We start from the raw sequence: 23,033 nt of genomic DNA, 5'->3' as shown, positions 1-23,033 counted from the left end.
CGGGAGTGGTGATGGACAGGGAGGCCTGGCGTGCTGTGATTCATGGGGTTGCAGAGAGTCGGACACGACTGAGCAACTGAACTGAACTGAATGTAAGTTTCCATGTTACTCTCTCCATACATCTCACCCTCTCCTCCCCTCTCCTCATGTCCATAAGTCTATTCTCTATGTCTGTTTCTCCATTGCTGCCCTGTAAATAAATTCTTCAGAACCATTTTTCTAGAGCCTTTGGAGTGGGAGCAAGGTGACGTTTTATTGTGCCTTCAATGTCATTGAACCAGTGCTCAGAGTGGCTGTAAGTGGGTTGGAGCTTGGTCAAGCAACTCAGGGAAGGGCAACTTTGTTTTCACCAGGCTCAGTGGGTCAATTTCTTGGTGTTGAGGATAGGCACAAAGAAATAATAGTCCTAGGAGCAGCATGGGTCTGCAACAAATCTCAGATAAAATACATTCAAGTGAGAGGAATGGCATGAAGGGAATCAGAGAAGTGCTGCTGTTGCCTGAGTAGCTGTTTGGCTTTTGTAGCTCTTTAGAGGCAGGTCTAGAAGAAGCTCATAAAGACAAAGAAAGTAAAAAGTTCACACCAGCCCCCAAGCACCAAGGCTTTTGAAGCATTGGTGAGAGAGTATGGAGTCTGAATCCACCGCCCATCCGGACTCCTGGAACCCTGGGGCGTTGGATGGAGTCTGTATCCTTCTTCTTAGGTTTCCCCCAATGGCGTTGCCTGCTGGGTTTGCAGTTCTCCTGGTTCCCTTCTCATTTCTCCTTGGAGGTGGTATTGACCAGCCCTCTCCCACCAGATAAGGACATCATGTTCTTCCTGATCTAGGAGAGCAAAGCAATCCTCATTCCCTGGGGTCTGGGAGGGCCGGAGAGGGAAGTTCTAATGTTTGTAAGCAGATCAGTCAGTCTCCTGGGCAGCCCCAGGGGCTCCTCGTCCAGATAGCCTCCACCACCTCCTGTTTAGTCCCCTCCTCATCATCCCCCTCCCCTACAGCCTCTAGACTGCTTTGTTCATTGCCCAGAAACTTGCAGTTAGCCAAGAACAATGCATCCCACCTCCCTGGAATTGTCACTCCAGCATGGGGGTTGGCTGAGGAAGAAAAGTGCACTATGCTCCTCACTAGGCCTCTCTCCAACTCTCTCCAGCCCTTTCCTGCCTGCCAGTGGGGACTGTTCTGGTGCACAAACACTGTCTCCAACCTACAGGATGGGCTGAGCACCACCCCCAGCCTCCCTGGAAGCCTAGCATAGCAAAAAATACTTAAATAGCTGGTTTGAGTGGCCTCAAGGCCGAGGGGAAGAATCTGAAGGGTAAGCAAGGGCAGCAAGAACCTGGAGGGCTGCAATTGCTGATGAGTCAGTGCTTTTTAAAGGGTTCTGTTCCTGCCTTTCTCTGTAGTAATTCATTCTCAGGAACACATGCAGAGACTCCAGAGTCCAGGGCAAAGTTTTTGTGCTTGGATTCCCCATTCCAGGCTGCCCCTTCTCACACTGTGACAAAATCTTCTCAAGTCACACTCTCCTGGACTGAGAGTTATTCTTGGTTTTAAAATAGTCCCATGAGGCCATTTTAAATTTTGTTAAGGAAATATAAACTTAAATAAAATAAGAATGAAATAAAAGTATGGCAGTTTCCTTGGGGATTCCTAGAAGGAAGACATGAGATAGATCTCATATTCCATTCTAGTAATAGTTCTATTAACAGATGCACACCATGTGATCTCTCTCAGAACCCCTTTCCTGAAACAACAGCTGTTTGCTGGCCATGGGCCAGCCCAACCCTGAAGGCCAGGTTCCTCTATGTTGCCATATTCTCTGGCTCAGTAACAGAGCAATAGGTCTGAAACTGATTATTTTAGGATTGTGTCCCCTCTCCCACTTATGGACTTCTAGTCTCTCCTAACTGAAGATCCTAGCCTTTGTCTAGGCCAGTGCCTTTAAAAAGAAATTAATTCTGTCCTTTTTTGGTATTATTATTAGTTTGCTTTAGTAAACACATAATATTTACAAAAGTTTTGGCTCTCATTCCCAGCCCACCCCAGACAACTTCCTGTATAAAAAGTTTTAATTTTTTAATTAAAATTCTTCCTACATGGATGGGTTTTCAGAAACCCATTCCTCATACTTGGGGAAGTGCTACTGTAGGGTCAACAATGTATAATAACATCAAAAGGATGTAAAATATCAACAACAACATTAACTGCCAAAAATAGCATTGAGGACAAAAGAAAAACACAAATGCAACATTTGCCAAGTCAGTTTCTGCTAAACACATTTTGAACATGGAAGTCATCAGTTAAAATGTACTTGTAAATGACTTATACATACATATTCATAACAGCTTTATTTGTAATAGTCTGAAACTAGAAATAACCTAAACATATGTCAATAAGTGATGTGTTATACCCATACAGTAGAATGCTACTTAGCAATAAAAAGAAATAAAATGTTGATATACACATTATTTTGAATCTCAAAATAATTACACTTAGTGAAAGAATTTCTAAGACAAAAGAGCACATACTGTATGCGTCCATTTATACAAAATTCTAAAAACTGCCAACTAATCTACAGTGACAGAAGACAGACCAGTGGTTGCCTGGGGATGGTGATGGAAGGAAAGATGTACTGCACAAGGGCATGAAGAAACTTTTGGGAGTGATATGTTCATTATCTAGACTATTGCAATGAATTCATGGGTACATTTATTGGACAAAATTTACCAAATTATAAACTTTAAACATATACAGTTTATTGTACATCAATTATAGCTTCATATCCTATTAAAAAGTAATTAGATACAGAGCACAGAGTCGGACATGACTGAAGCGACTTAGTAGTAGTAGTAGTAGATACAGAGCAAAAAAGTTTATTGTAGCAGATGCTGCTGGGCTCACTCAATATCCATTTTAATTCTCTATTTCTGTCACTACTACAAAAGCTACAAAAGCTAATTGCTTACGTTTCCAGACTCCAAGCTAAAAGTTATAAAGTTAAAAATCTTTTTAAATCCATGGAATCTCTTTTAGTTTCCAATTGCAATTTTACAGTGAAGCACATTGTATAAATCATACAAAAGCAGGGCTGCATTAGTGTGATGGGGGTTCTTGTCAGGATACTGGAAACTCCACTCAATCTTTTCTCATTTACTTTTTCCTCATCCATACTGTCCCTCTGCTGTAGTCCCTGAGGGGTTCTGAATAACCTCTGGAGTTATATAGATCTCGTCTTTCTCAGGCTAGCTACTGTCTCACTATCTGTCCTAAAAGATGATGGAGCCTAGTCTCTTCATTTGATAGATAGGGAAATTGAGCCATGAAGAGGTGAAGGGACCTGCACATGGTCTCACAAGACAGAAGCAGACGCTGGTGGCCCAAATGTTTTGGGAGTCCTAAGACAGATCCCTGTGTTGAGCCTGTGGGTGGTATTTCTGAAGGGATTTTATTTTGATGGGATTTTCTTTTAGTTTCTTTACAGGTGTCTTGAACCCCTAATGAATTCCTGCTCCCCTAGTCCTAAGCACAGCTACTTCTCTGTCTCCTGATCAGTCCTATAAAACCTTCCCCCTCCTTTCTGGAGAAGACCTTTCTCCATGGATATGCAGCAGGTTTAACAGCAAAGTTGTGACATGCTCAGACAAGAACACTAAACTGGAATCAAAAACTCTGGGTGAAACACTAGCAGTCAGAAGTCTCCCCAGGAAACTTGTACCTCAGTACAAGTGCCACTTTAAATGAAGAGAACCTCAAGCCTCAAAGTAGCCATGGAACCAGAAAACACAAACAACCTTGATTCCCAGTTGTTCTCTGGATGCCTGTAAGGGGCTCCACCCAAACTCAGAGGGGCAGCTCCAGACTCCCCAGTATTCAAGGATACTGGGTTAACAGAGGTGGGGTTTCCACCGTTAGGGAGAAGAAGAGACAGAAAGAGGGAGTCCAGGGGGAACAGCAGCTATGAAAGCAGCTGGCATGGCCTAGGCTGAAGGGCTCATGAAGACACACTCCACTGAGGGTAGTGGAGAGTGAAGGCCACTGCAGGGCACAGGCTTAGATTTAGAGAAATCAGGAGCTTGGGGCAAAGCACCTGGCCTCTCCATATGGGGCTGGAGATGGGATTAAGGCTGAATCTCTCCTAGGAGGAATTGGAAGTGATTAAGTTTTGAATCTCTGGGGTGGTTTCTGGCAACATAAAGCTAAGAGCTAGAATGTTTTTCAACTTTGTAATGTCTTTAATTTGGTAATGATACCAGAGCTGCAGGCCCTCTGTTCCATATATCTGTATGTCATTTAGTGGTAGATCCAACCCAGGCCAAGGAACAAGGTAAAGAAGATTGTAACTACAAAAAGAGCCTTCTTGCAAAAGTAGGTCACCATGTGTGTTGCCTAGCACTGTGTGTGAGGGAACCGCCAAGCAAAGCTGGAAACAAGCTGCATGGAGGGGATGTCTCTTCCCACCCTACCCCACCCTTCTCACACATACACTGCACACACTCATTTACCAACACATTGCTGTCCTTTAGAAGAACTTGAACACCATGATTTGGATAAGAAAAGACTGAGAAAAGAGAGAAAAAGTGGTAGTCACAAAAAATAAGAGCTGAGGCCCAGGAAGGGAAGGTCATAGAGAGAGTAAGGATTTGTTCAAGGTGACATGGTTTGTTAGTGGCAAATTTGGAGATAGACTTCCCTGACTCCCAATCCAAAAAGGAGATCAAGATGGAATGAATGTTTCTTAGGCAATACAATAGCTAGACTAAAGAAAGAGCTTCCTATGAAATCTTGCCATTTGTGACAAGATGGATGGACCTTGACGGCATTATACTAAGTAAAGTAAGTCAGAGGGGAAAAGATAAATACTATAAGTCAGAGGGGAAAAGATAAATACTATATGATCTCACTTGTATACAGAGTCTAAAAATAAAACAAAAAGCCAACCAAACAAAAGACCCCAGAGCTTGTGGATATAGAGAACAGATGGGTGGTTACCTGAGGCAGGGGGTTGAGGTGGAGGAAGATGGTCAAAAGGTATACATTTCCAATTAAAAATGAATAAATCTTGGGGATGTAATGAACAGCATGGTGACAATAGTTAATAATACTATATTGCAAACTAACACAACATTGTAAAGCAATTCAGTTCAGTTCAGTCACTCAGTCGTGTCCGACTCTTTGAGACCCCATGAACCACAGCACGCCAGGCCTCCCTGTCCATCATCAACTCCTGGAGTCCACCCAAACCCATATCCATTGAGTCAGTGATGCCATCTAACCATCTCATCCTCTGTTGTTCCCTTCTCCTCCTGTCCTCAATCTTTCCCAGCATCAGGGTCTTTTCAAATGAGTCAGCTCTTCGCATCAGGTGGCCAAAGTATTGGAGTTTCAGCTTCAACATCACTCCTTCCAATGAACATCCAGGACTGATCTCCTTTAGGATGGACTGGTTGGATTTCCTTGCAGTCCAAGGGACTCTCAAGAGTCTTCTCCAATACCACAGTTCAAAAGCATCAGCTCTTTGACACTCAGCTTTCTTTATAGTCCAACTCTCACATCCATACATGACCACTGGAAAAACCACAGCCTTAACTAGATGGACCTTTGTTGGCAAAGTAATGTCTCTGCTTTTGAATATGCTGTCTAGGTTGGTCAGAATTTTCCTTCCAAGGAGTAAGCGTCTTTTAATTTCATGACTGCAATCACCATCTGCAGTGATTTTGAAGCCCAGAAAAATAAAGTCAGCCACTGTTTCCCCATCTATTTCCCATGAAGTGATGGGACCAGAGGCCATGATCTTAGTTTTCTGAATGTTAAGCTTTAAGCCAACTTTTGCACTCTCCTCTTTCACTTTCATCAAGAGGCTTTTTAGTTCCTCTTCACTTTCTGCCGTAAGGGTGGTGCCATCTGCATATCTGAGGTTATTGACATTTCTCCCGGCAATCTTGATTCCAGCTTGTGCTTCCTCCAGCCCAGTGTTTCTCATGATGTACTCTGCATATAAGTTAAATAAGCAGGGTGACAATATACAGCCTTGACATACTCCTTTTCCTATTTGGAACCAGTCTGTTGTTCCATGTCCAGTTCTAACTGTTGCTTCCTGACCTGCATACAGATTTCTCAGAAGGCAGGTCAGGTGGTCTGTATTCCCATCTCTTTAAGAATTTTCCACAGTTTATTGTAATTGTAAAGCAATTATATTGCAATAAAAATACTATATTGCACACTTAAAAGTAGGAGAGTGGAATTTGAAATTTCTCATAATAATAAAAATTTTGTAACATTTGGTGATGGATGTTAACTGGACTTATTGTGGTGATCATTTTGTAATATATATAAATATTGAATCATCAGTACACCTGTACATCATTATAGTACTACTATAATGTTTTATCAATTATACCTCAATAAAAAAGATGTTACTCCATAAGAAGTCATATAAGATACTGAGTTAGGAAACCTGAAAAAAACATATCTTATTCATATAAGATACTGATTTGGAGTGAAGCAAGACAACACAAAGTTTCTCTAAACTCTAGGGATTCTTCCTCAAAGTTTAGAAAAGTGCTGACTACTTTCTAAGGGTGTCCCATGTCTTCTCACCACAAAGGACTCTGGCTAAAGATCCAAACTCCAGGTCAAATCATTTGATTTCACATTGCCCAGAACCTGTATTATTCTGGAGTTCCAAGGATCAGACAATAAAATAGGATTAAATGTTCAAGGATTTACTAAGGGAAATGAGAGCATGGCCTTTCACTTTTCACTTTCATGCATTGGAGAAGGAAATGGCAACCCACTCCAGTGTTCTTGCCTGGAGAATCCCAGGGACGGGGGACTCTGGTGGGCATCCGTCTATGGGGTTGCACAGAGTCGGACACGACTGATGTGACTTAGCAGCAGCAGCATGAGAGCATGGAGAAGGGGGACTGGGAAGGTTAAGAGAGCCATGAGAATGTAATCTAAGTTTGACCCTGAACAAAAGGGAAAGGTAGAGAAGTTTGGGTAGAGGTGTCCCAGTCTGCTCTACACTCTAAGGAAGGTTTGAAAAAGCCATCAGGGATTTATGTGACTGATGTCAGTAGGCAGAGGAGTTCTGTGTTTCTCATGAATGGGTCTACCTTAGTATCTGTGCCATGTAGTGGGCACCTTAGCACAAATGCTGGGGTGGGTTTCAGAGCACAGCAATCACTTAAGCTCCTTGTTGTCAGAGGCCATCAAGGTACATTCTCTCGAGTACCAAAGAACTCTATCTTTATCTTCAGTAGAATATACCCCTTCTTTGCCCATATCCATAGGGCAACTGGAAACTTGAGTCTCTAGAGAGAAAGAACAGAAGAGGACCAGGGACCAGAGAGCCTCTCCCTGGAACAATTAAGTCAGACCACCTTGAGCCATGGGTTCTTTTCTTCCATGGACCTGCCCTCTGTCGTGCCCATGCTAGTTGTCGATCAAAGCCATTCAGTTCTAGCAGCCCTTCCAAGTACCCTGAATGTATAGACTGTTTCTTGTTCCAGTGAAGTGAAAGTGAAGTTGCTCAGTCGTGTCCAGCTCTTTGCAACCCCATGGACTGTAGCGTACCAGGCTCCTCGGTCCATGGGATTTTCCAGGCAAGAGTACTGGAGTGGGTTGGCATTTCCTTCTCCAGGGGATCTTCCCAACCCAGGGATCGAACCCAGGTCTCCCGCATTGTAGGCAGACACTTTCCCGTCTGAGCTACCAGGGAAGCCAAGCACACTCTTGTACTTTCTTTCTCCAGCTTCTTAATCACCTGGGCCTGGAGAACACAAAGCAAACAAAGAATGGCCAGGGAGGTGGGGTGAAAGTTGGAGAGAATGCCACAAACAACTGTTTTCTTCCAACAGTGGGTGTTATTATAGGGATCAAGCCAACATTTTGCTGACTGCCCCCCACCCCCGCCCAATAAACCTAACCTCTATTAGTCAATACATCTGTACTAACAGACAATTAGTATACCCGCTTAGTGGATGAGAAAACTGAGGATACATGTAAGCCACTTGTATACAGTCACACAATTCTAAGTGGCAGAGACCCTAAACTTATAATGGACCAAAACCTTGGTGGGTGGGGACCCAAATTTTGTCCTTCAGTGACTTTCCCCTCTTTCAGAACCACTGGAGGCCACCACTAATCTGCATTTTCTTTCTGGTAACTGCCATGCCTTCAACTCAGCTCCAGCCACTGGGGTAGCTATTGCCTCAGTGTCTCTTTCCCAGACTACCTTTCAGCTTCTAGACTTGATAGGAGGCAGGAAACGTCCTGGATTAAGATCAGGGTCAGAGCTCAGTTATAGGTAGAGACCGAAGTGGAGGTCTGGAACTGGCTTGAGGGGATCCAGGCAGGACTTTGGTGAGACAGGGATTGGAGCTTAGCTGGGCTTTCCAGGCACCCTAGTCTACCCACTGCTTACTGGCATGAACAGAATAAACTATTCCCCTACAACAATGCAACTTCCCTGGTGGCTCAGACGGTAAATGTGTCTGCCTACAATGCGAGAGACCTGGGTTCAATCTCTGGGTTGGGAAGATCCCCTGGAGAAGGAAATGGCAATCCACTCCAGTACTCTTGCCTGGGAAATCCCATGGATGGAGAAGCCTGGTATGCTACAGTCCATGGGGTCCCAAAGAGTTGGACACGACTGAGCAACTTCACTTTCACTACAACACTAGTCCAAAGGGATTTCTTTATTGTGCTAGCTTTGATTTTACATTTTAAAAGCCCACAGAATACCAGCCCAGGAGATTTAACAAGCACATTCTTGGGCACTGAGTCATTGGTGGTAGGAGGTAGAGGAAGAAGCAGAAATCTGACCAAGTCTTTTGTTGTAGTCAAAGACTACAGCATAGCAAAGTGTCTATGTTGCCAAACAATTATTGATATTCCCTTCCAGCCTGATTATTTAAAGATAGGTATATAGAGTATGTTGAAGAGGATGTTCTTTTTATTCAGTATCACTAATGTTTCATTTTACTAGTAGAATAGTTCAATAAATTTTACTTTTCTGAAGAAAGGAAAGACTACTTGGTGATGTGGGAAAACATATATATATATATATATATATATCCCTCATTCCTGGGTAGGTTAAGCTTACACACAACTATGGGCCCAGAGCCAGCAAGAGAGCAAGCAGAGATGAACAGACATCAGAATTCCCAGTGCCCAGTGTCTCTCTTCTCCGTCCTCTGTGCTAACTCTCCCTAAAGTTCTGGTGCATAGGAGGTAGGCTCTGTGTGAGAACTGCAAGTAGATGAGGTAGAAGCTGAAGGATGTTCTAGATAGCATGAGTCCTTTGGAGGGAGCCAGAGAAGAAACGTTCCTTATATGAGAGGGTTCCAAGAAAAGTCAGAAACTGGCGCAAATTGTTTGTGGGCTTCTCATTGGAGGTAGGCAGTCTCTTCATAAGCATTTGTGATAGGTAAAGAAAGAGTAAGAAAGCTGGAAGTAAAAGACTTCTGATCTAGCATGAGGGGAAAGGTAATGACAAGGGGGTCAGTGGGGCTTAGGACAGTATCAGTGATTCTGAATCTCAGACTTTTAGAATCCTAGGCTCTCTATATTTCAGGGTTCAGGGTCTTATTGAGGTGCAGGGTGACCCAGAGTCAATGGAGCAGAGGCTGGGAAGCCCGATTTGTTGGGAGTCTGTCCTTCAAGCCTCACAGATATAAGGTTTGCTTTCTGTAGAGCAAGTTTGTTTGTTTGTTTGTTTTTTCAAATCTTGACTGCACATTAGAATCACCTAGAGAACTTTTAAAAATGTTGCCCCTCCACCCCCACTCAGAGATATTGATTCAGTTGGCCTGGGATAGGGCAAGCCCATCAGCACTTTTTGGAAGATCCCCAAGGGTTTCCCTGGTGACTCAGATAGTAAAGAATCTGCGTGCAGTGCAGGAGACCTGGGTTCAATTCCTGGGTTGGGAAGATTCCCTGGAGGAGGAAATGGCCACCCACTCCAGTATTCTTGCCTGGAGAATCCCATGGACAGAGGAGCCTGGCAGACTACAGTCCATGGGGTCACAAAGAGTCAGACACAACTGAGCAACTAAGCACAAGGGATTTTGATAGGCAACTTGGATTGAGAACCATTGCTCTGGAAGAAGTCCATAGTCTCAGTATGATGCCAGCTTAGATAACAGGTCAAGTGACTTGGAGTTGGTAGAGACAGAGAGGGAAGAAGTAGCAAGAGATGGATGCTGTATAAAACACACACTGGCCTATATGAGCCAGGAGACCTAGGTTGAGGACTTGTTTCTGCCACTGCTTTACTGTGTGACCTTGGTCAAGTTCCTGTCTCTTTCTGTGCCCTTATATCTCCACCAGTAAAACAAAGGAGTTGGATTTCATGGCCTCTAAGTGTTCTTCCAACTTCTTCAACATTCTAGGAATTTACTAGGCAGGAGAAGGGAGTGGGAGATGCTTTGCTGCTGCTGTATACTCAAGGCTTGACCTGTAGGGGATGCAAAATAGCACTGCTAACCCAGCCTGTGGGAAAGGTTGGTCTCAGGGACCTGCCTATCTAGAGCTCAAATTGAAAGGAATCAAAAGTATTCTCCTTAATCGTGAGCCCACTAGGTAGAGGCAGTGACTAAGTGCAGGCTCCTTTGATAGCATCACATACATATTTATTAACAGTATTTGCAGCAATAGTAGTAGTAGTGATAATGATCTTAATTTGATATCTACATTTCCATCTCATGACAGCACAAGTGTATCTACAGTAGCATCCTAAAGAGCTTAAACCACTTCAACTGCGTTTTCTTCTTCATTCTTATTAACTCCTCACTGGGAAGATGAAGGCCCAGGGAACTGAGGTAGAAATACGTGTATGTAGTAACTCCTATTTCAAGTCACTGTTTTCCAAGCTCAAATGTGGCCAAGACTCTCAGCCCACACACTGGATGCTAAGAATGGCTTGCTGCCCAGTTGGGAAAGGAGTAAAGTGTCTTCTTCCACCTCCAATTCAACTCATAACTTCTCTTCTCTGTACTTCCTTTCCCAGCCAGTAGGGCACTACTAGACTCCTGGCAGTTTCTTCATCCATTTCCTGCCTCTCCCCTGTAGCCCTAATCATGAACTACAACTACAGAACACAATCCATTCAATAACAATTTCACCATGTAACAATCACAACTCAGAAGTAAGTCAATTACTTAGACTGGAAGCTTCCTGGGAAAGAGATCTTGCTTTCTTTCTCCTCAGTCCCTTACAGCTTAACACAGAACTGAGCAGTCACTGCATACCTTTCACAAGAGGCCAGTTGGCTCATCTGATAAAGTTGCCAGGGCTAATCAATCAAGGATTGTAAAAGCCCAGTGCAATAGCCAGATATTCATGGATTTTGTGAGTATATATTTTCCCTGATGGCTCAGATGGTAAAGCGTCTGCCTGCAATGCAGGAGACCCGGGTTCGATCCCTGGGTCAGGAAGATCCCTTGGTGAAGGAAAGGGGAACCCACTCCAGTACTCTTTCCTGAAAAATTCCATGGACAGGTATGCTACAGTCCATGGGGTTGCAAAGAGTTGGACACAACTGAGTGAATTCACTTCATTTTGGAATACAGATCCAAAGCCTTGGCTTGCCACTGCAGGCTCTTCTTGTCCCTCTTTCACATAGTACACTCCTACAGCACACAGTATACTCCTACCTGTGCCATAGAACTACTCCTGCCTGCTCCTCACATGGCTTTCATGCCCCGGTGCCTCCTCTTCAGGTTCATTCTCCCTTGACTCAGGTCCTCTATACCAGCAGTAGAATGTAGGAGGAGCAACACTCCACCTCCTTCACCACCCCTCACCTTACCTGGGTCCACTCTGCCTGGAATGGCCTTACTCTTATCAAGGTTAGTACTACCCATTCCTTTTTCATTGCTTCCTCCTCATCATCACAATTCTTCCCTATTCTCCCAGCCAGAAGAACTTCTAAATTCCCAGAGGCCCTTTGCTCCTCTCTCTCATGGCCCTTAGCATTTTCTATTTTACTTTATAATTAACCCCTCAATAACACTAAGATAGCTCACTTGTTGCGTGACCTTTCAAGTCACTTAACCTCTCAAGCTTTAGTTACTCATCTGTAAAATGGAGATAACAATCTTTGCTCTAACCACCTCCCAAATTAAATGAGATATAATATGTGAAATATATAGTACATAATCATAATGATAGATAATGTTTATTACCTATCATTATATGTGCAAGGCACTATTCAAAGTACTTCATATGTATATCAATTCACTTAAACCAAGCAACCCTATGTAAAACTTATAATTATTATCCTGATTTTGAGGAAACTGAGACACATAGAGAGATAAAGTAATCTGCACAAGGACACACAATTAGTCAATTGTAGAACTAGATTTGAATCTAGGCAGTCTAGCTTTTGAGTGCTCATGTATGACTTAGTAATACAACTCCAATGCAGGCAACAAGATATTAATTTATATATATACACACAGATGCATACATACATATATATTCTTATGAATTTTAATGTTAAGTGTGATGTAATAGGAAAAGAAATAGAAATTTAGAAATTCAGAGAATAGATTGATATGATTTAAATCTGTTGAATAAAGCATCATGGAATATATAGTGAATTAAGCTATATCATGAAAGATGAATTAGAGCAGGAAGAGTATCATAAGATTAGTGTTTAGTGTAGTCAAAAGCCCAGAGGCAGAAGTATGTCTGGGGTACAGGGTTGAAAACAGTGAGGACATCAAGTTGGCTGGAGTTGGGGCATAATGGAAGCCAGACAGTGAAAGGACAGATGAACAGTAAAACAAATGGCCTATAAAAAAATAAACATGACCTGCTGAACAAGAGCTATGTGGGGTTTAGATGTAGCTCTCTCTGGACCAATGAAATCAAATTTACATATGCATGAGGATGGTCAAGGATGAGATATGTAAGTGGATTCAAAAAAAGGTGAGTCAAAGTGAAAGGTATACTGCAACAAAGATAAATGACGGTTAATCTACTTGGAATAAAAAGAAACCTGCACAGTTATAGAATGAAGGAGCTATGGCTTAATAGAGACCTATGAGAGATAGTTAGGAGTTTTAGACAATGACAAGTTTAACAGGTATCAAAGTTGTGATGTTCCATCTTATTGGAAATCTTGAGCTGAGTTGTCCAAAATGTACTGATCAGAACAAAGGAGGAGATAGTTGTTCTTTCTTCTGCTCTGAGCAGACTATCACCTGGAGGGATGCTGGGGTTCCAGGGCCCCACACACAAAGAGCAACTAGAATGTGTCTAGAGGAGAGTAGACTGAGGACAATTGAAATTATATGAGCATCAGTGAAAGAAGACCTGTGTATATTTGTATATCTATGTGTGTACAAAATATATATGTATTATACATACCGATATATGTATATGCCACATTTGTGTCATGATGCAAAACATATATATAATCTATATTTTAAATATACATTTGATATTTACATATACCTTAAACAAATTTAACAAAACAGTAATTATTCCTACTCTTTGTAACAAACTAACATTTTCTAATGTATCGTATTATTTTTAAATGTAGAATGTTACCTACTAAATTAATTTCATGACCCACTAATGGGGTATAATGCACACTTTGAAAAACAGTGTACTAGATAAATCTAGAGGGTCCCACATGCTATAGGCCCCTACCCTTCTGTGTTGCTCATTTCTTGCCTCCTAATCCAAAATGGTACCTGAATTATGGGCATGTCACTGCTTTTCTTTTCTAGAGTAGGAGTTATAAGACTGCCTGCATTAGGACAAAAAGGCTTGCCCCTCTCCAGTCTAGTTCTCAAATCCACTCTATTGAGAGCAGGGTGGTAATGCTTCAGGAAAGAGAGCTGACTGGCAGTTAGAAAAGTAGTGGAAACTGGGTGGCCCAGCCTCAATGCATGTCCAGTTGGGGTGGGAGTGCCTAGGGGGCTTACCAATTCCATTCTGGTCATTTTACCATGATCCAAGGGGGTTCCAGGACCAATCTGCTGCTAGTCATTTAGCTCAAACTGTGCTCAAACAGTAGACAAAGGCATTGACTTTTCCTTTCTTCATATAGAGGGCATCCTTGGACCCTTTTGCTAACTATGGGCTCCTCCAAGCCTTTTAATAATGGTACATCCCTTCTCCTTCTGAGAGAGCATGACATACTTGAATCCAGCTTCATTTCCCCCTATTTATAACACCAGGGAAGCTAAATACACCAAAAACATTTGATCGGTGTGACACATTTAAACTGTCACATTCTCCAATGAAACATTTGTCCCATGGCAGGTGGAGGACCCCCCAGGGAGATGATATGTCAATGCAAATAGGTATATCACTATGAGAAATTCCCCCTCATACGCATTCACACTTTTCCTTTATAATCCCTTTCTGAGCTACTGGGCCCTGAGGATTCAGAGTTTTCCTTGCTTCATAGCTTATCCCCTCATCACTAACCAACAACCTTCCATGTCAATTCATAGCCAAGCCTACCAAGGTCTAGCCATATGACATGGTCATTTCTTCCTTGCCTGGAATAAAACATTGAAAATAACCTCAGAGATATCATTGGTAAACTGCATTTAAAGCCTGAATAATCTCATAAAGTCATAGCATGAACAGCAGAACTGGAACATACCTCAAATATTATGTTGCCTAAATCTGATGTTTGATCATGAAGCCTAACTGTAAATATGAGGGAAAGTGGGAGGTATGAGTGCTCAACTTTTCAATTTATTGATTACACTTTTTAGGCTATATACATACTTTGTCCAATGAATGTTTTTTTGCCTTTCCTCGAAAGCTGCCTCTACCTCCCCTCTGAAACTCACCATATACTCACATACCCACTGCCTAACCCCACTGCCAGCCTTACTTATCACACTCGAAGAATATACACAACGTTCTTGATTTCAGACTATACTACAAAGCTACCATCATCAAGACAGTATGGTACAAGCACAAAAACAGAAATATAGACTAATGGAACAAGATAGAAAGCCCAGAGATGAACCCACACGCCTACAGACACCTTATCTTTGACAAAGGAGGCAACAATAAACAATGGAGAAAAGACAGCCTCTTCAATAAGCAGTTTGGGAACACTGGACAGCTATATGTACAAGAATGAAATTAGAACACTTCCTAACACCATACATAAAAATAAACTCAAAATGGATTAAAGACCTAAATGTAAAATAAGAAACTATAAAACTTAGAGGAAAACATAGGCAGAATACTCTTTGACATAAATTGCACCAAGATCTTTTATGACCCACCTCCAAGAGTAGCAGAAATAAAAACAAAAATAAACATATGGGGCATAATTAAATTTAAAAGGTTTTGTACAACAAAGTAAACTAAAAAAAAAAGGTGAGAAGACAATCCTCATAATGAGAGAAAATAATAGCAAATGAAACAACTGACAAAGGATTAATCTCCAAAATATATAAGCAGCTCATGTAACTCAATACCAGAAAAACAAACAACCCAATAAAAAAAGTGGGCAGAAGACCTAAATAGACATTTTTCCAAAGAAGTCATACAGATGTCTAATAAACACATGAAAAGATGCTCAACGTCACTCATTATTAGAGAAAGGCAAATCAAAACTACAATGAGGTATCACCTCTCACCAGTCAGAATGGCCATCATCAAAAAATCCACAGACAATAAATGCTGGAGAGAGTGTAGAGAAAAGGGAACCCTCTTGCACTGTTGGTAGGAATGTAAATTGATTTAGCTACTATGGAGAACAGTATCGAGATGCCTTAAAAAACTAGGAATAAAACTACCATATGACCAACAATCCCACTACTGGGCATATACTCTGAGGAAACCATAATTGAAAAAGACCCAAGTATCCGAATGCTCATTGCAGCTCATTTACAATAGCTAGGAAGGACATGGAAGCAATCTAGATGTCCATCGACAGATAAATGGAAAGAAGCTGTAGTACATATATACAATTGAATATTACTCAGCCCTAAAAAGGAATGCATTTGAGTCAGTTCTAATGTGGTGGATAAAACTGGAGCCTATTATGCAGAATCAAGTAAGTCAGAAAAACAAATATCATATAGTAACATGTATATATGGAATCTAGAAAGATGGTACTGATGAACCTATTTGCTGGCAGCAGTGGAGATGCAGACATAGAGAATGGACTTGTGGACACAGTGGGAGGAGGAGAGGGTGGGACAAATTGAGAGAGTAGCATGGAAACATATATATTACCAAATGTAAAATAGATAGCCAGACAAAATTTGCTTATGATGCAGCAAGCACAAACTGGTGCTCTGTGACAACCTAGAAGGGTGGGATGGGGTGGGAGGTGAGAGAGAGGTTCAAGAGGGAGGTTCATATGTATACCTATGGCTGATTCATGTTGATGTATGGCAGAAACCAACACAATATTGTAAAGTGATTATCCTCCAATTAAAAATAAATATTTTTTTAAAGGATATGCACAAAGCACCTTTTTACTGGTTATATATTTGGAATCAGAATCATACATGTCAGGGATTGGAAAGTTTCTTAAAGGTTATCCTTAATAAAAAGCATCTTTAAAACTCAAGTGCTTTACCCACAGAGCCCTATATAAACCCAATACAGAGGGACAAGAAAAGAAAGTTAACTAAGAGAGATTCTACCTTTTCTGTCTTTTTACTGCTTAATTTCCTTCAATTCCAGACAGGTAAACCTGTATATATTTTATGGCTGAATGAGACCTTCAAAGTCAAGACAAGGATTTTTTCTTTCATGATGAAGACTCCCAAATCTTCAGGAACCTGCCCACCCTAACCACCACTAGAGCCCAGGGGACACCATTTGTACAAAATACTTCCCATAGGCCATCAAAGAAAGGGTAGGAAGGGCAAAAATGGGGGACCTGGAATGTTGTGACTTTCACTCATAGAAGTGAGACCTGATCAGTAATCCCCATTGGCAGGGAGGCAGTGCCTTGTCTGACTTTGGATTGATTCAAAATCCAGAGATAAATTCTTTTTTTCCACTAACTTGAGTCAAATACTATGTGATAAGTAGATGGAGGTTTCTTTCACTTCTTGTGGGTGGGCATTTGGTATTAGAGTTCAGATCACAGAGTCATAACTGACAGAAATGGAAGATTTCTAAGGGACCACTGAATTCAGCATCCAATTCTATAGAGGGAGAGACTTAGACCCAGAGAGAGAAAGGAATATTATCAAAGTTTTAAAAAGAGTTAGTGGCTGATCCAGGTCTTCTGACTCAGCCAGCACGATTTCCTTTGGTTTTTCGGTCTGTTTAGTCTCCATTTGTTCAGTATTATTCATTCAACAAATATTTATTTAGTATCTATTATGTGCCAGTCAGACCTTGTGTTAGGCCCTGAGGCATACAATGGGGCGTCCATAATTTCTCAATAGGAAGGGCACAAGGAAAGCAATTTGGCTGGAAGGAGATGATTAGAGGACTTGTCTTGCTTGCTTATATAACAAGTGCATGAATTTTGCTTAGATTATCAATTTATTAATCATGACTCTGAGAGATGCTAAAGTTTCCCAAGGCAGCCCTTGTTACTGGTGGTAGAGGAAGGGTGGGCCTGTTTCAAGACAAAAACCATCCCATTATCCCTAGAGGATTAGGGTGGAGGGTGAGGAGTAGGAGGAGGGAGGGAGGGTCATTGGGAGGAGAAGGGTTAGGCAGAGGAGAAATCCCCAGAGTAAAATTGCCAAACAGAAGAGTTCCCCACAACAGGATGAATCAAGACCTTTCCAGTCAGAGAAACCACAGGCTGCCGGCAGGTGACCTAGTTAGAGGGGTGTGTGGCTAAGGCAGTCAATGTGCTAAAAAGCCCCACAGCTGCTGCAGACCAGGCAAAAGACAGCCAGGGATCCTGAAAAGCGAAATTAGCTGTATCCTCAGGCTTTCATATCCAGTGGGAAAATCAATTTTCTGTTGTACCTGGCTGCCTTCAAGAAGCTGAAATATCTGAAATGCAATGGAGTCAGGCTGCACTTAGATATTGCCCAGCTGAGGCCCATTGAAGGACAGGGACATGTTAAGTAAATTGCTCTGGAAGTTAGATCTTGAACCTGGGGTAATCACACAACTTCTCCAAGAATGAACTGAAGATGTGGGATCAATAGGGCACCATGGGGTCAGGGAATGGTCAACACCCATTAGGTGACCCTACAGCATGGCTCTTAACTTAGCATCATTCAGTCAAAAGTGAAAGGTTCCTAGTACTACCTCTTCATTGTGTGGGTGGGGAAACAGACTTAGAGGGGTGAGGGCCTGCTCTCCAGTCACATCAAGTAGTGGTAAGGCTAGAACTCAGGTATAATGACAGTCAGTGCTCTCTCTACCATACTCCCCTACCTAGCTTGGCACTGAGCTCACTGCAAAGAATAAAAATGCAAACAAGTCAGGCCTGCCTTGCCCTCCACTAGCCATCTTTCCATTCTACTTCCTAGCCTAGTCCTGAAGAAGAGCAGGTCAAAGCTGTGGGCAGCCCTGCAGACTTAGGCAGGGTGAAACACAGTGCTGTGAGAGTGATAAGCACAGCTTAAGATGTGGACATGCAGGAACAACTCCCAGGGTTTGCCTCAATGCTGCGTAATTGACGTTTGAGGCATTTTTCAAAGCATGTCATTATCCTTGCACTTAAGGCTGCCGCCAGCGATAGTGTGATGGGAATAAGGCCAAAATTCCCCAAGATATACAGACACTTAGCCCCAGTCTGAGCTTTAGGTAACCTGCTGCCACTAGACATGCCGCCTCCCTCAGCACAGGAACTGAGCTCCCAGCTCCCACACAGCTCTGGGTAGATCTCTGGCAGTACACACATTTGAAACTTTACAGCTGGCCCTGCTCTTTGAAGAAAGAGAGGTACGGTGGCTCCTACCTCAACCTTTTATCCCTGGGAAAAATGAAGGTACAGAGGCTAAGAATATGCAGCAATCTGACAGTCTGTCTTCAAAGATCAAACTCAAGAACTTGGAGGTCTCAGAGATGGATCTGACTTTGTCCCATCATCAAAGTATTCATAATTCTGGAGACACAGAAAGATAAGAAATGGCAGAGTGCATGTGGGTGTTGTATGCAAAGAGGGCATGGTAAGAACCAAGGCAGAATGTCTCTGCCCTTATTTTCATGTCTGGCCACTTTGCTGCAGGCCACTGACCCAAACCCAAAAGATTCAACCAAGCAGTTCCCAAGCCTGGTCTATTATCAGAATCACTTGATGTACAGACTCTGGGCCCCACCTCAGAAACTGAATCACTAGATTTATCTTGGGCCCCAGAGAAGCTGTATTTTTAACACATTCCTAGATGATTCTGATGGTCAGCCAGGGCTAGGAACCACTGAACTAGATGACTGCTGTGGACCTTCCAGACATGACTATCTATGAATCTAAGTCAAATTTGGACCAAGTACTTTATCATGATTATCAATGTTGCTATCCAAAAAGCCTTTATCATGCAATTACCTTCACATGACTCAGATCTAGGCATTTCACATAGGGAGTTTGTGGGCGTCTCTGAGGACTCAAAAAGATTGAAATTGACCATGTATTCAGACCCAAAGGACATAACTATGGTCTCTTGAACACTGAAACTTTTATTTGAATAACTAAGTCAATAACTTAAGAACCTTATTTAGGAAGAAAAGGGCAAAAGCTTATTGAGGGGTGGCAAAGGAAGAGGTATTCAATTACATGTTGGGGCAGGACCGGGTGGGGAGGAATGTATTCTCTGTTGCAGTTAGGTAACTCTGTCATTCTGTCATCCTCATCTTCATCCAGGCCCTAGGCCAAAATCTGAACTTCTGACACTAAGAAAACAGATAGAGACCTTCATCTCTCTGGCATGACTGGAGGCAGGAAGCTGGATCCAAGGCATTATGTAGAACTGTATCTGTAACAATGTCTTAGAATTCTCTTTTTGCTCCAAGTTTACCTCACCAGTAATTTGGTCTTTGTATGAGAGGTAGGCAAGCTTAAAATACCAATCCTTAAATAATCATATGGGCTTCTCAGGTGGCGCTAGTCGTAAAGAACCCACCTGCCAATGCAGGAGAAGTAAGAGATGCGGGTTTGATCCCTGGGTTGGGAAGATGCCCTGGAAGAGGGCATGGCAACTCACTCTAGTATTCTTGCCTGGAGAATCCCACAGACAGAGGAGCCTGGCAGGCTATGGTCCATAGGGTTGCAAAGAATCGGACATGACTGAAGGAACTTAGCATACAGGATAATTATATCAAAATCCACTTGAAGCTGGGATGCAATCTACTTGCTCCACCCAAAGGTGTCACTGAGCAGACAAGAAAGAAGCCCCTCACCAACCAGATATTCTCATAAAGGGGAAAGAAAGCAGAGAATTGACTTAGATTGAGTCTGAAAAATGGGGGTTGGAAGACCAGGCTGCCCAGAGAAGGACAGAGCAGATGTCTGGAAAATTTAGCTTGTCTAGCTGCCCCTGGAATACAGACAAGGCAAAACATCTTTGAGAATTTCAGACTCAGCCAGGGGATGGGTGAGAGTATAGTTCTCCTCTTAAATTGAGAAACCTGATTTGTCCCAGAGGAAAGAGGCAGAGGGAGGGGTGGAATCTTGGCCTGACAACTAAAATCAGAGTTCATAGATGGGGCAAGGAAATGGGAAAGTCATTTGCCAGGCATCCAAGAGCAAAGTGAAGTTTGGGGGCTTCCTATGAGATTTCTTAGGCAGAGGGGCATTGTCAGTAGTCAAAGGAAAAGCCAAAATCTCAAACCTTGGCTGTTAAGAACAATGATTTGGAAAACAAATACATCCCACCTTTAAAGTAGCCTTGCAAATAAACCCTGAGAAGTTAGCAGTGTATCCTGAAGTAGGGGGCATGAAACATGTCCACATTGCATTAACCTTTCCCCAAACATGCCCATGGTCTCCTACTTGTGCCCCTCATTTTTTTCAATACACATTTATCACACACTTACTATATACAGTGCATTGTGTTATGTGCGGGATGACCATATCATTCTTTATAAATCACTCCACTCAATTATATGTCTGTTCATACAGACATGAAACATGAGACAGTTCTCTACTTCACCTCGACCATCTGATCATAGCACCTAGCAAAATGTGCTATATATATTGTTGCTGTTGTTCAGTCACTCAGTTATGTCCGACTCTTTGCAATCCCATGGACTGCAGCATGCCAGGCTTCCCTGTCCTTCACTGTCTCCTGGAGTTTGCTCAAACTCATGTTACTTGAGTCAATGATGTCATCCAACCATTTCATCTTCTGTCATCCCCTTCTCCTCCTGCCCTCAATCTTTCCCATAATCAGGGTTTTTTCCAGTGAGACAGCTCTTTGCATCAGGGGGCCAAAGTATTGGCACTTCAGCTTCAGCATCAATCCTTCCAATGAATATTCAAGATTGATTTTCTCTAGGATTGATTGGTTTGATCTCTTAGCAATCCAAGGGACTCTCAAGAGTCTTCTCCAACACCATAATTCAAAGCATCAATTCTTCAGTGATCAGCCTTTTTTATGGTCCAGATCTCACATCCGTACATGACTACTTGAAAAAACCATGGCTTTGACTAGATGGACCTTTGTGAGCAAAGTGATGTCTATGCTTTTTAATATGTTGTCTAGGTTGAGCATAGCTTTTCTTCCAAGGAGCAAGCATCTTTTAATTTCATGGCTGCAGTCACCATCTGCAGTGATTTTGGAGCCCAGAAAAATAAAGTGTGTCACAGTTTCCATTGTTTTCCCATCTGTTTGCCATAAAGTGATGGAACCGGATGCCATGATCTTCATTTTTTGAATGTTGAGTTTTAAGCCAGATTTTTCACTCTCCTCTTTCACCTTCATTAAGAGGCTGTTTATTTGCCATAAGGGTGGTGTCATCTGCAAATCTGAGGTTATTGATATTTCTCCCAGCAATCTTGATTCCAGTTTGTGCTTCATCCAGCCTGGCATTTCGCATGATGTACTCTGCATATAAGTTAAATAAGCAGGATGACAATATACAACCTTGATGTATTCCTTTCCCAATTTTGAAACTGTCTTTTGTTCCATGTCCAGTTCTAACTGTTGCTTCTTGACCTGCATACAGGTTTCGCAGGAGACAAGTAAGGTGGTCTGGTATTCCCATTTCTTTAAGAATTTTCCATGGTTTGTTGTGATCCACACAGTCAAAGCCTTTAGAGTAGTCAATGAAGCAGACGTTTTTCTGTAATTCCCTTGCTTTTTCTATGGTCCAACAGATATTGGCAGTTTGATCTCTGGTTCCTGTGTCTTTTCTAAATCCAGCTTGTACATCTGGAAGTTCTCAGTTCATATACTGTTGAAGCCTGGCTTGAAGGATTTTAAGCATTACCTTGCTAGTATGTGAAATGAGTGCAATTGTACAGAAGTTTGAACATTCTTTGGCATTGCCCTTGTTTGGGATAGGAATGAAAACTGACCTTTTCCAGTCCAGTCCTCTGGTCACTGTTGAGTTTTCCAAGTGTATGGGCATATTGAGTGCAGCACTTTAACAGCATCATCTTTTAGGATTTGAAATAGCTCAACTGGAATTCCATCACCTCCACTAGCTTTGTTCATAGTAATGCTTCCAAAGGCCTACTTGACTTAGCTCTCCAAGATGTCTGGCTCTAGGTGAGTGACCACACCATTGTGGTTGTCCAGGCCATTAAGACCATTTTTGTACAGTTCTTTTGTGTATTCTTACCACCTCTTAATATCTTCTACTTCTGTTAGGTCCATACCATTTCTGTCCTTTATAGTGCCCATCTTTGCATGAAAAAATCCTTTGGTATCTAATTTTTTTGATGAGATCTCTAGTCTTTCCCATTCTACTGTTTTCCTCAATTTCTTTGCATTGTTCACTTAAAAAGGCTTTCTTATCTCTCCTTCCTATTCTTTGGAATTCTGCATTCAGATGGGTATATCTTTCCTTTTCTCCTTTGCCTTTCACTTCTCTTCTCTTTTCAGCTATTTGTAAGGCCTCATCAAACAACTATTTTGCCTTTTTGCATTTCTTTTTCTTGTGGATAATTTTGATC

The 23,033-nt window shown here is 42.1% G+C and overlaps 1 protein-coding gene and 1 non-coding gene across 2 annotated transcripts in view; one reads left to right on the top strand and one right to left on the bottom strand.

The window, feature by feature from the left end:
• Window positions 1-23,033, bottom strand: part of SLC16A2 (solute carrier family 16 member 2) — a 135,863-nt gene that overhangs the window by 84,201 nt on the left and 28,629 nt on the right. The gene's annotated exons all lie outside the window — the stretch shown is intronic.
• On the top strand, window positions 11,365-11,437 carry TRNAC-GCA (transfer RNA cysteine (anticodon GCA)). Its single transcript has one exon. It is a non-coding gene; the product is annotated as a tRNA-Cys (tRNA).

Source organism: Ovis aries, chromosome X (genome assembly GCF_016772045.2).
Source record: "Ovis aries strain OAR_USU_Benz2616 breed Rambouillet chromosome X, ARS-UI_Ramb_v3.0, whole genome shotgun sequence".
NCBI classification, from domain to species: Eukaryota; Metazoa; Chordata; class Mammalia; order Artiodactyla; family Bovidae; genus Ovis; species Ovis aries.
This window is presented reverse-complemented; position numbering and strand designations above follow the sequence as displayed.